The sequence below is a fragment of the Chiloscyllium plagiosum genome, chromosome 39 (genome assembly GCF_004010195.1).
Source record: "Chiloscyllium plagiosum isolate BGI_BamShark_2017 chromosome 39, ASM401019v2, whole genome shotgun sequence".
NCBI classification, from domain to species: domain Eukaryota; kingdom Metazoa; phylum Chordata; class Chondrichthyes; order Orectolobiformes; family Hemiscylliidae; genus Chiloscyllium; species Chiloscyllium plagiosum.
The window spans coordinates 18,737,276-18,749,465 of NC_057748.1; positions in this window are offsets into that span (position 1 = coordinate 18,737,276).

A 12,190-nucleotide genomic window follows, 5' to 3' on the forward strand; every position below is an offset into this window, starting at 1 on the left:
TAGACAAAGTCTTTTCCCTGGGGTGGGGGAGTCCAGAACTAGAGGGCATAGGTTTAGGGTGAGAGGGGAAAGATATAAAACAGACCTAAAGGGCAACCTTTTCACGCAGGGGGTGGTACGTGTATGGAATGAGCTGCCAGAAGATGTGGTGGAGGCTGGTACAATTGCAACATTTAAAAGGCATTTGGATGGGTATATGAATAGGAAGGGTTTGGAGGGATATGGGCCGGGTGCTGGCAGGTGGGACTAGATTGGGTTGGGATATCTGGTCGGCATGGACAGGTTGGACCGAAGGGTCTGTTTCCATGCTGTACATCTCTATGACTCTATGAGTGTAAGTCTATTCCAAACAATTTGACTTTAACAAATGGTAATTGGGAAATATGAATTGCTAACTCATAATGCTTTATAAATTAGAACTCCATCCTTTTTAAATTCCCACTCTCACATACAGATACACAAAGACAGATAAGATATCAATATTAAGAGTGCCACTATGCTGTACATCTCTATGACTCTATGACTATGACACCAAGAGTCCAGGCTGCAGGCCTACTGAAGCCAGGAATCCTTCTTTGGGCACCACCACCTCGACAACCTCCTTGCAATATCACTATGACTCTATGAGTGTAAGTCTATTCCAAACAATTTGACTTTAACCAAGAGTCCAGGCTGCAGGCCTACTGAAGCCAGGAATCCTTCTTTGGGCACCACCACCTCGACAACCTCCTTGCAATATCAGGAAGATAAAGAAAAGCAAAAGGAGACAGAAAAGGATGCATCTGGCCTGGAGCAAATGGGGTCAGTAGCCCAAATATTGCCTACTATGCTTGCCTGCCATCTTTGATCATGCATTAGAATATTATCTGCCACAACAATATTCCACATGTTATTAGTGTCCCTTTTATGCCATGAACTATAACTCTGCTCGTAAGTCTACTTTTGGCATGGTATCAAGTATCATCTAATCATAGTCAAGAAAACCTGGAAGCTATTCACTTACTTGGTTACACCAATATCAACATTACCTCGACAATTCAGATTTTGCTGTTAACACTAAACATGAAGTTAGGTAGTTCTTGGAAATTTAGCTTTCACTCACAGAGGCTGAGTTATGCTATGCTTTGGTTGTTTTTCTTTGTTTTAACATGCTTTACTTACTAGCCAATGGTCGCACCATTTAATAAATGTATCTCCAGGAAGAGGAAAAAAGGAAAATATACCAACATCACAACTGCAATTGTTACAGCTGTTATGGTTTTGAACAATAAAACAGTTTCCATCAACAGACCAGGCTTCCATCGAACTGAAATCCGTGCCCTCCAAGGATCCATGAATGGAACAGTGCCGCAGAACTAATAATTACCCTTTAATTACAGCACACTGCATTAGAGAGCACTGAAGATGCCCATCTCACTCTCCTGTTTTGAAAGGCAGCAAATACCATGCTGTCAGACTACTCTGCTCAGTCTAAAACTAATAATCTAGTTTATTTATAAGTAAGATAATTGTACATCAGCAATAAAGCACACAGCACGTTAATCATGATGCACATTCTTAGACAATGGTAAAGATAAAACCAGTGATCTTGAATATAACAAGACTGATGGAATCTGGAGTTTGTTACAAACTTATTGGTAAAAGGACTGCATTCACTGCATCAAGAGCATAGAATCACAGAAATTCATTGCACAGAAGGAAGCCATTCAGTCCATCACGCTAGCTGAAAAGGAGCTGCTCTGCTGGATAAGCCTTCTACCTTTTGGTCAGATGGCCTGAAGGTTACAGCACTTCAAGTGCACATATAATTACTTTTTAAAAGCAATGATGGTTTCAGCCTCTAACTATGCTTTCAGGCAGTGAATTCCGGATTTCCACAACCATCTGGCTGAAGTCTTAATTAACTTCGCTTTAGCTCTTTAGAAGTTACTTTTAATAAATGACTTTGTTTATTGATCTAAGGGAAATTGGATAGGAAAAACCTATCTACCTAAACACCCGCTAATTTTACAGGTCTCTAAATCTCCCCCTTACATGTTCAAAAGAAAACAACCTGTCTAACCATGGCTGATCTGCATTTTAACTCAATTTACTCATCCTGGTTTTGTAATTCTATACAGGATTAGCAAGCAAAATTCTATCAACCTCTGGTGAAGAATCATCTAGACATTTGAACATTAGCTTGCTCTCTCTCCATGGATGCTTTCAGACCCACTGTGATCTCCAGCATTTGTTATTTTCAGTATAAATACCAGCATCTGCAGTAATTTGTTCCTTTGTCAACCTCTGTTCAATTAGTTAATTAAGCCATAACCATTTTTTTAGGAGACTGTTCCAGATTTCCATTACTGTTTGTGAGAAGAAGTGCTTTCCACCAACATGCTTGAATAGTCTTGCACTAAATTTAAGATTTTGCCCCATTGTTCCGGGCTTTCTCGCCAGCAGAAATAGTTTCACTTTATGTATCCTATCAATTTATTTAAACATCTTAGACAGTTCAATGATATCAACTCTTAATCCTCTTTGCTCAAGGGCCACACCTTTTTTTCCAATACTTCTTTTAGTCCCAATATCATTCTGGTGAATTTGGATAAGAATTTCTCCAAGGACATTGCTAGAGTATCCACCTATAACAACGTAATTCAATTTAATGTGATACCGAGGAGCCTACAAAGTCTAAATTCAATTGGACTCAGACAGGAAACTCTCACAGCTGGAATCTTCCTTGCAAAAAGATGATGACTGGTTTTTGAAAGCTAAATATTTAAAGCTTAAGCCATTGCTGAGGATTTAATCATCACATCTTAGATCCAATTATCTTCAGCTATTTCATCAAAGTGTTTCTCTCTGCTGTGAAGACTGAAGTAGGGCTGATTGCTAATGATTGCATTGTGTTCAAGACCAACTCAGAAATTGAACATTTGAGGTCAAGGTTCTCAAACTTGACATTAATGTAATGGTTTATCAGGCAGCAGTCATCCCTACATTCCAATGTGTTTCAAAGTTTTGGACACCTTGTAGCAGTCACCTGAAGCATTAGAGATTACCACCACAATGCATTCCCAAGATCCAATAAATCAGTGGCAAGAAAGGTGATCCAAAAAGCCAACTTTCCCAGAATCAAGGTACTAAGCACACAAAACTAGATCAACCAGGCAGGACATATAATTCGTGTGTCTGACACCAATTCCCAAGGCAACTACTCTACCTAGAGCTCAGTCGCAGCAGAATATTCCCAGGAGGACTGGGGAAACACTTTAGGGATGTTCACAAAATCATCTCTGAAGCAATCAAACATGTCTGACCCTAGGTGACCCTGACTTATGACTAACTACATCAGAAAAGGTTCATTTAGGAAGGCAATGAACATGTCAAGAAGCTTTTCTGGGAACATGCAAAGGTGAAGTTGATGTAGTATGAAAAGTTCCAAACAATCCATCCAACAGAGTCTTCATGCACTACCTGTCCCAGCTCTGGCAGAATCTGCAGACTGAACATGGAACTTATCAGCCATCTCAGAATCCATTGCACTCGTATGGACAAAAATCATCCTGACAGACTGTCTAATAAGTGTTCAACTCCATTTGTCATTCCTCAGACAAATGAAATACTCCTAGCCCTCAAGTAACAAGACCAGTACAACATCCAAACTTGGGCCAAGAAGTGGAAAGTATCTCGAGTCACACGAGATCCCGGCAATGATCGTTTCAGACAAGACAGAATCTAAACATCTCCACTGACATTCAATTGCATTATCTTTGTTGAATCCACCATCAGCATCCTAGGAATAGGTATTCCCAGAAACTCTGTGGCTATTTACATTGATCAGAGATTTGATTTTGTGTGACAAGTGGCTCATTTACAGAATCACCAAATTATCCTCTCCAACCAGACACACATTGGGAATACGATGAAATATTCCTTTCAAGGCATGCGTGGTTACAGCTATAGTAACACTCAAGAAGTTCAATATCATCCAGTACAAAGTGATTTATTTGATTGACTATCCCTTTAATCGAAAGGCAATTAGTGATGGTTGAGCCAAGGACAACCAAGTCTTAAAAATGAATAATAACTAAACAAAATATCAGGGTTATTGCTTGCGGCAGTTGAATTCCACTTTGTTAGCTATATATTTGGCATATCTATCATGAGGACAGCTAGATATCATTATGCCATGCGGGGGAGTAACAGTGTTGGTTTTCCATATCATCACTTTGTATGACATTTTCACTAGAGGAAGACAACATCTGTGGATTTAATAGGAAGTTCGTTATATAAATCTATAAATTACATATTCGACAGATCAATGTGGGCTGCACCAATTCTATAACTTTATAAAAATAAATTAATGTGTATGTCTCATAAAATTGTGCTGGATAAGGTAAGGGTTACATGTGTAGGAGGGTTAGACAGTAACCTGTGTGTGTGTTCCAGTGAATAAGAAATGAGTCCTGGGGAGTGTGCAGATGGCTCACAATGTGCCTGCATACATGAATAGTAGATAATAAAACAGTCTGAATTTAGAAGAAAAATGTACTCACATCTTACCTGTGGAACAAATTAAAAGTTGGTGGTTATATATAAGTGAGTAAAAAAAATCCTTTGTGTACTTATCAAAAGGAGCTGAATTAACTTTTGCATATCACCTTGCATCTAATTTGTTTCTGTTCAATTTCTGGCGTGGACTGGTTGGATTGAATAGCCTATTTTTGCACTGTACAACTTTTGTAACTCAAGGTATAAGACCATAAAACAGAGGAGAGGAAGTGGCCATTCAGCCAACTGAGACTACTCCACCATTCTATGAGATGATGGAGATCTGATAACCCTCAACTGCACTTTCTTGCCTTTTTCCCATTACCCTTGATTCCACTAATTAAAACTCTTATCTCTCTCAACCTTGAATATACTTAATGATTCTGCCTCAACAGTCCCTCGTAAAGAATTCCACAGCTTTACCACCCTTAGACAAGAAATTCCTGTATCTTAAATTTGTGATCCCTGATTCTGAGATGATGTTCTATGGCCCTACACTTTCCCACAAGGGGAAATAATCTCTCTACATCTACCTTGTCAAGTCCCTAAGAATCTTGTATGTTTCACTAAGGTTGCCTCTCATTCTTCTAAATTTCAATCAGTATAGGTCCAACTTCCTAAAACTGTCCCTCCGTATCAGTATCAGCCGAGTGAACCTGCTCTGGACTGTCTTCAATGCCAGTATATCTTTACAATGCTCCACTAGTTCCTGAGGTAAATGTTTCATCTTGGTATCTTGATGACTCATTCTAAATAATCCGTCTGCTTCACTGTGGAGATCTCTGTGACTCTTCTTGAACACATTAAACATACAGTTCCATACAGTCCTATTCTCATAAGCCTGAAAGTAAAGCATAACCAGTCATCTTGATAGGACTTTTGAGAAAAAAGTCAAATGTGCAGTGAAATATCTATTGGGATTGGGTTAATTTAAGATAAGACAGTGGTTATGCCACTACATGTGTAGTCCTGACTGCTGATTTAACATGAGCTCAAATTCCATTATAGCATGTAGGAATTTATATTCATTCAAAACAGTGAAACTGAGGTGTTTTAAAAAGCCTAGTTGATTCACTTACTGCCTTTTCAAAGAAAGCATTGCTGTCCTTAACAGCCTAAATGTAATACTCATTCAAAAATGTGGTTTCTTCTTCACTACCCTTTCAAATAGCCCAGAAGGTCACTCAATTTCATTCAAGCAGATGGCTTAGAATCAGCTTTTGAGACAGGGCTAGGAAATTAATGCTGTCCTTAGGGAGGCCTGAACTGAAATGAAAAATACTTAGAGGGAGTAATATCTAAAGTACAACCAGAATTGGGATGAATTGGATGTTTCTCATCAATGTGTTCAGACATGTCATGACACAATTCTACAGCAAGTGAAATTTAAACTGGGCCTACTGCACCAGAGTTAGGGATACTAGTACTGCACAAGAGGCCCTACTTAAAAACTGACTGGATTTACTGGTATTCTCAGGCAGCCTCCCATCCAAGTATGACTCAGACCTGTTTAACTTCCAACATCAGACATGTTCAGATTGATATGGCCACTACACTTTTATTCAAGTACCTAGCCACTTGGCTGTCACCAAGTTTCTAATCGAGGACCTTGTACTGCAGTAAATCTTAAAGTCATAGAGAATCAGAGCATTGAAGCATGGTAAGAGGCTCGTCAGCTCACCATAGGGTAAAAACAATGACTGCAGATGCTGGAAACCAGATTTTGGATTAGTGGTGCTGGAAGAGCACAGCAGTTCAGGCAGCATCCGAAGAGCAGCAAAATCGACGTTTCAGGCAAAAGCCCTTCATCAGGAAGCAAACATCCATCTATTCTAATCCCGTTTTCCACTTTACCCATAGCCTTGTATACTATGACATTGAGTGTTCATCAAAATAGTTCTTAAAATGTCTCGCGTGTTCCCCCCACCTCTATCCTTTCGGCAATGAAGTCCAGACCCCTGCAATGGTCTGGGTGACTTTTTGTTCCTCCAATCCTATTAAAACATCTTGCTCCTTACTTCAAAAGTATATGCCCATCTATTGAAAAAAAGTATCTCGCTATCTACTGTCTATGCCCCTCAGAACTTTGTATACCTAAATAAGATGCTCCTCAGCCACCTCTATACTAAGGAAAACAATCCCAGCCTACTTATTCTCTCCTCACAGCTGAACTGTTCCAGCTCTGCCAATTTCCTGGTGAATCTTTTCTGTATCCACCCTACTACAATCAGATCCTTCTCCTAACGTGGTGACCAGAACTACACAGAGGTCTCCAGCTGTTATATACAGCTTAATCATGACCTCCTTGTATTTGTAGTTAATCTCGATTAATAAACGCATATAGCCATCTGACTTTTAAACAACCTTATCTACATGTCATGTGCCTTCAAGGATCTATGGACTTCCCTCTGATCGTCTGTACTTCCTCAGGTTGAACTTTCCTACATCCTTGCTGCGACAGTCTTCCCAAAATGCATCACTTCACACCTTTTAGGATTAAATTCCATTTCATAGTAATAGAAACATGAGTAGGCCATTTGGCCCATCGAGCCTGTTCCACCATTCATTAAGATCATCACTGATCTATCCACCATCTCAGCTCCTCCTACCTGCATTATCCCCATAATCCTTAATTCTCCTACCATGCAAAAACCATGCAATTGTGTCTTGAATATATTTAATGAAGCTTCCTTGGGCAGAGAATTCCATAGATTTATTACTCTCTGGGAAAAGCAGTTCCTCCTGTCTGTCCTAAATCTACTCCCTCTAATCTTGAGGCCATGTCCTATAGTCCCAGTCTCACCCACCAGCAGAAACAACCTGTCAGCCTCTATCTTATCTATCCCTTTCATAGTTTTATATGTTCCTATAAGATCCCCTTCTCATTCTCTAAATTCTATTGTGTACAGTTCCAGGCGGCTCAACCTCTCCTCAAAAAGTAACTCCCTCATCTTCAGAATAAACTTGGTGAACCTCAGCTGCACCGCCTCCAAAGCCAGTATAGCCTTCCTCAAGTAAGGAGACCAGAACTGCACACTATACTGCAGGTGCGGCCTCACCAACACTTTGTATAATTGCAGCAGAACCTCCCTGCTGTTAAATTCAATCCCTCGAGCAATGAAAGCCAATATTTCATTTTCCTTCCTGATTAGCTGTTGCAGCTACAAATCAACCTTTAGCGATTCATGTACGAGCACTCTTAAATACCTCTGCATAACAGCAGGCTGCATACTTTCAACATTTAAATAATACTCTGACCTACTATTTTTAGTTCCAAAGTGGATAACCTCACATTTACCAATGATGTACTGCATCTGCCAGACCCTTACCCACTCACTAAACCTATCAAAATTTCTCTGCAGACCCGTCACATCCTTTGCACAGTTTGCCTTTCCACTCAATTCGGTGTCATCAGCAAACTTGGATACGTTACACTCGGTCTTCTCTTCCAAATCATTTATATATCATGAACACTTGCGGGCCCAACACTGACCCCTGTGTCACCCTACTCACCACTTATCTCCAACCAGAGAAACATCCATTTATCCCAACTCTCTGCTTTCTAGTGGTTAACCAGTCCTCTATCCAAGCTAGTGCATTCCCCACAACTCCACGCATTCTTATCTTATGTATGAGTCTTCTATGCAGCAACTTATCAAACACCTTCTGGAACTCCAAGTATACACCATCCACCTATTATCCTCCATCCACCACGCTTGTTAGATCCTCAAAGAACTTCAGTAAGTTTGCCAAAGACAACTTTTGCTTCCTGAATCTATGCTGCGTCTGCCGGATGGAACCCTTTCCATCGAGATGTCTCACTATTTCTTTTTTAATGATAGCCTCCAGCATTTTACCAACTACAGGTGTAAAGCTAACTGGCCTATACTTACCTGCCTTTTGCCCAAATCTATTTTTTAAAATAGCAATGTGACATTCGCTGTCTTCCAGTCCACCGAGACCTGCCTGGAGTCCAGTGGATTTTTATAAATTACCACTAACGCACCTACTATTAGTTCAGCCATTACTTTCAGTATTCTGGGATGCATTCCATCAAGACCAGGGGACTTATCTACCCTCAAGTTTGCTCAATACTACCCCTTTAGTGATAACAATTGAATTGAGGTCTTCACCTCCCATCGTATCCTTAACATCATCCTTTGACATGTTAGACACATCTTCCATTGTGAAGACTGACACAAAATAGTTATTCAAGGCCTCGGCTGTTTCAGCATTATCCAATATTAATTCCCGTTTCTCATCCTGCAAGGGATCAATGTCCACTTTAGTCACCCTTTTCCGTTTTAGACAGTGAGAATCTTTTTCCACGTATGGAGTCAGCTATTACAAGGGGGCATAGCTTTAAATTAAGGGGGGGTAGGTATAGGACAGATGTTAGGGGTAGGTTTTTTACTCAGCGAGTCGTGAGTTCATGGAATGCCCTGCCAGTAGCACTGGTGGACTCTCCCTCTATATGGTCGTTTAAGCGGGCATTGGATAGGCATATGGAGGATAGTGGGCTAGTGTAGATTAGGTGGGCTTGGATCGGCGCAACATCGAGGGCCGAAGGGCCTGTACTGCGCTGTATTCTTCTATGTTCTATATATTCATAAAAACTTTTCCTACCTGTTTTTATATTAAGTGCTAGTTTGCATTCATAATCTATCTTTCCCTTCTTTTTTGCTTGCTCTGTGGTTCTTTGTTGCTTTTTAAAGTTTTCCCAGTCTTCCTGTTCCCCATTACTCTTGGCTACTTTGTAAGCCTGAGCTTTTGATGCCTTCCTTTATTTCCTTGGTTATCCAACGCTGGATCTTCATACCCTTGCTATGCTTGTTTTTGACCAGAATATACTTTCCTTGAGCACTGTGAAAAATCTCTTTGAAATTCCTCCGTTGTTCTACCATGTAACTTGTGCCACTGTTCAGCCCATCTAAATCATCATGCTGTCTTAAGGTTTTCCTCCTTACTATGCCAACTACTTCATTGTCACCTTGAAGATCTGGATCTTGGGGGGAAGGGAGGGGAGTCTCTCTCTGTTCCATGATCGGTCAATAAGCACTCACAATCAGTCTGGTTCTTTAAGACATTAGTCTTTATTTCTTCATACGGTTGGGTACAGAGCATCCGGAAACACAGAGGTTATACATTTCTGTGTTCCTCAGAGGAGCTGCGTACATGGCTTAATACATAGACATTTTTATACTTTTCTTAAAGAGAGGTATAGGCCATGATCGCATAGTACATTCAGATAATTACCAATCAATACACGATACTGCTTTATTTGACAATAACTTGGTCCAATTATATTTTCTGGGAGCCAACTTTGTTTTCCAATACTCAGGCCACTCTTATCTCACTAACCAAGCCTCTGCACCTGCATCTGAAGGTCAGTTACGATGGCCAGTTTCTATGCTGAAAAGGGAGCATTGTCTGCTAATCTCTACTGAAGTACACTGCAGTTACTCATTTATGCAGCTATAGCAGAATTGTCAATTTTCAGCCTTGAAGCCAATGCTGGGACCACTACTTTTCATCATTTATATAAATGATTTGGATGTGACCATAAGAGGCATAGTTAGTAAGTTTGCAGATGACACCAAAATTGAAGGTGTCGCGGACAGCGAAGAAGGTTACCTCAGATTACAACGGGCCAACAGGCTGAGAAATGGCAGATGGAGTTTACTTTAGATAAATGTGAGGTGCTGCATTTTAGGAAAGCAAATCTTAGCAGGACTTATACACTTAATGGTTAAGGTCCTAGGGAGTGTTGCTGAACAAAGAGACCTTGGAGTGCAGGTTCAAAGCTCCTTGAAAGTATGCTTTCCTTTACTAGTCAGAGTGTTGAGTACAGGAGTTGGGAGGTCATGTTGTGGCTGTACAGGACACTGCTGAGGCCACTGTTGGAATACTGCGTGCAATTCTGGCCTCCTTGCTATTGGAAAGATGTTGTGAAACTTGAAACGGTTCAGAAAAGATTTACAAGGATGTTGCTAGGATTGGAGGATTTGAGCAATAGGGAGAAGTTGAATAGGCTAGGGCCGTTTTCCCCGGAGCGGAGGCGGGTGACCTTATAGAGGTTTATAAAATCAGGAGGAGCTTGGATAGTATAAATAGACAAAGTCTTTTCCCTGGGGTGAGGGGAGTCCAGAACTAGAGGGTATAGGTTTAAGGCGAAAGGGGAAGATATAAAAGGGACCTAAACGTAATTTTTTTCACTGAGGGTGGTACGTGTTTGGAATGAGTTGCCAGAGGAAGTGGTGGAGGCTAGTATAATTGCAACATTTAAAAGGCATCTGGATTGGATATATGAATAGGAAGGGTTTGGAGGGATATGGGCCAGGTGCTGGTAGGTAGGACTAGATTGGGTTGGGATATCTGGTCGACATGGACGAGTTGGACCGAAGGGTCTGTTTCCGTGCTGTACATCTCTATGACTCTAAGCCATTTTGTCATACTATTTGCATTGAGAAGCCATTTTATTGCCACCTAAGTTATTAAGGACATCTGTTAAGCGGTTGTTCCTAACAACAACTAGTTACCCTCAGGGGCAGCACAGTGGCTAGTGGTGAGCACTGCTGCTTCACAGCACCAGGGACCTGGGTTCGATTCCAGCCTTGGGTGGCTCTGTGGACTTTGCACATTATCCCTGTGTCTCCGGTTTCCTCCCACAATCCAAAGATGTGCAGGTTAGGTGAACTGTCCATGCTAAATTGCCCATAGTGTTCAAGGATGTGCAGCTTAGATGCATTAGGCAAATATACAGTAGGGGTATGGGTCTGGGTGGCTTACTCTCCAGAGGATCGGTGTGGACTTGTTGGGCCAAATGGCCTATTTCCACACTGTAGGGATTCTAATTCAGCCTGTATTGAGGTTTCAGATCCTCAACCCACAAAGGCGATAGGCCACTGTCACAAAAAACATTCTTAGACCGTCATCCTCCATTTTCTACCACTGAGCCAATTTTGGCTCAAATGTGTCACATTGCTTTGCATTCCACAGGCTCTTAGCTTGTTAACCAGCTCACCATGTCAAACGTTACTGAAGAACTATATCAATTGCATAACCCCCATCTACATACCTATTTACCTCTTCAAAAAAATCAAATTTATTAGATATGATCTCTTCCTTACAAAGTACAGTATCCTTGATTAATCCTTGCCTCAAGTGGAGATGGATTCCATCCCTCAGAACTTTTTCTCTGACGCCCTTCTTGATTAATGGTATTACATTAGCTGCTGTCTCGTCCTTTACCAAACCTCCTGCGGCCAGAAAGAATTTTTGAAAGCGAACATCGATCTCATCCTTTGCCTCCCAAAGTGGCCTGGAATAAATCTCATCTGAGCCTGGGGATTTATTCATTTTTAAGGCTGCTAAAAAACACTAACGCCTCCATCCTCTCAATGCTAATTTGTTCAAGTACATCATTGTCTTCCCCCTTAAGTTCGATACTTAAGACATCAGTAGATGTTTCTGATCTGATGTGACCCTCACACGCAGCCTTGTGGAGCCCGATGTACTATCATAGCGCTAAAAGCCTACACCTTGAATTCGTTAATCTATGTTTACATTGGTTTACAGTTTATTCCAGGTATTTAGATCAATATTCTTTCGGGCCGATGTTCACAGATCTAGGTAATCAACCTCCGTTTTT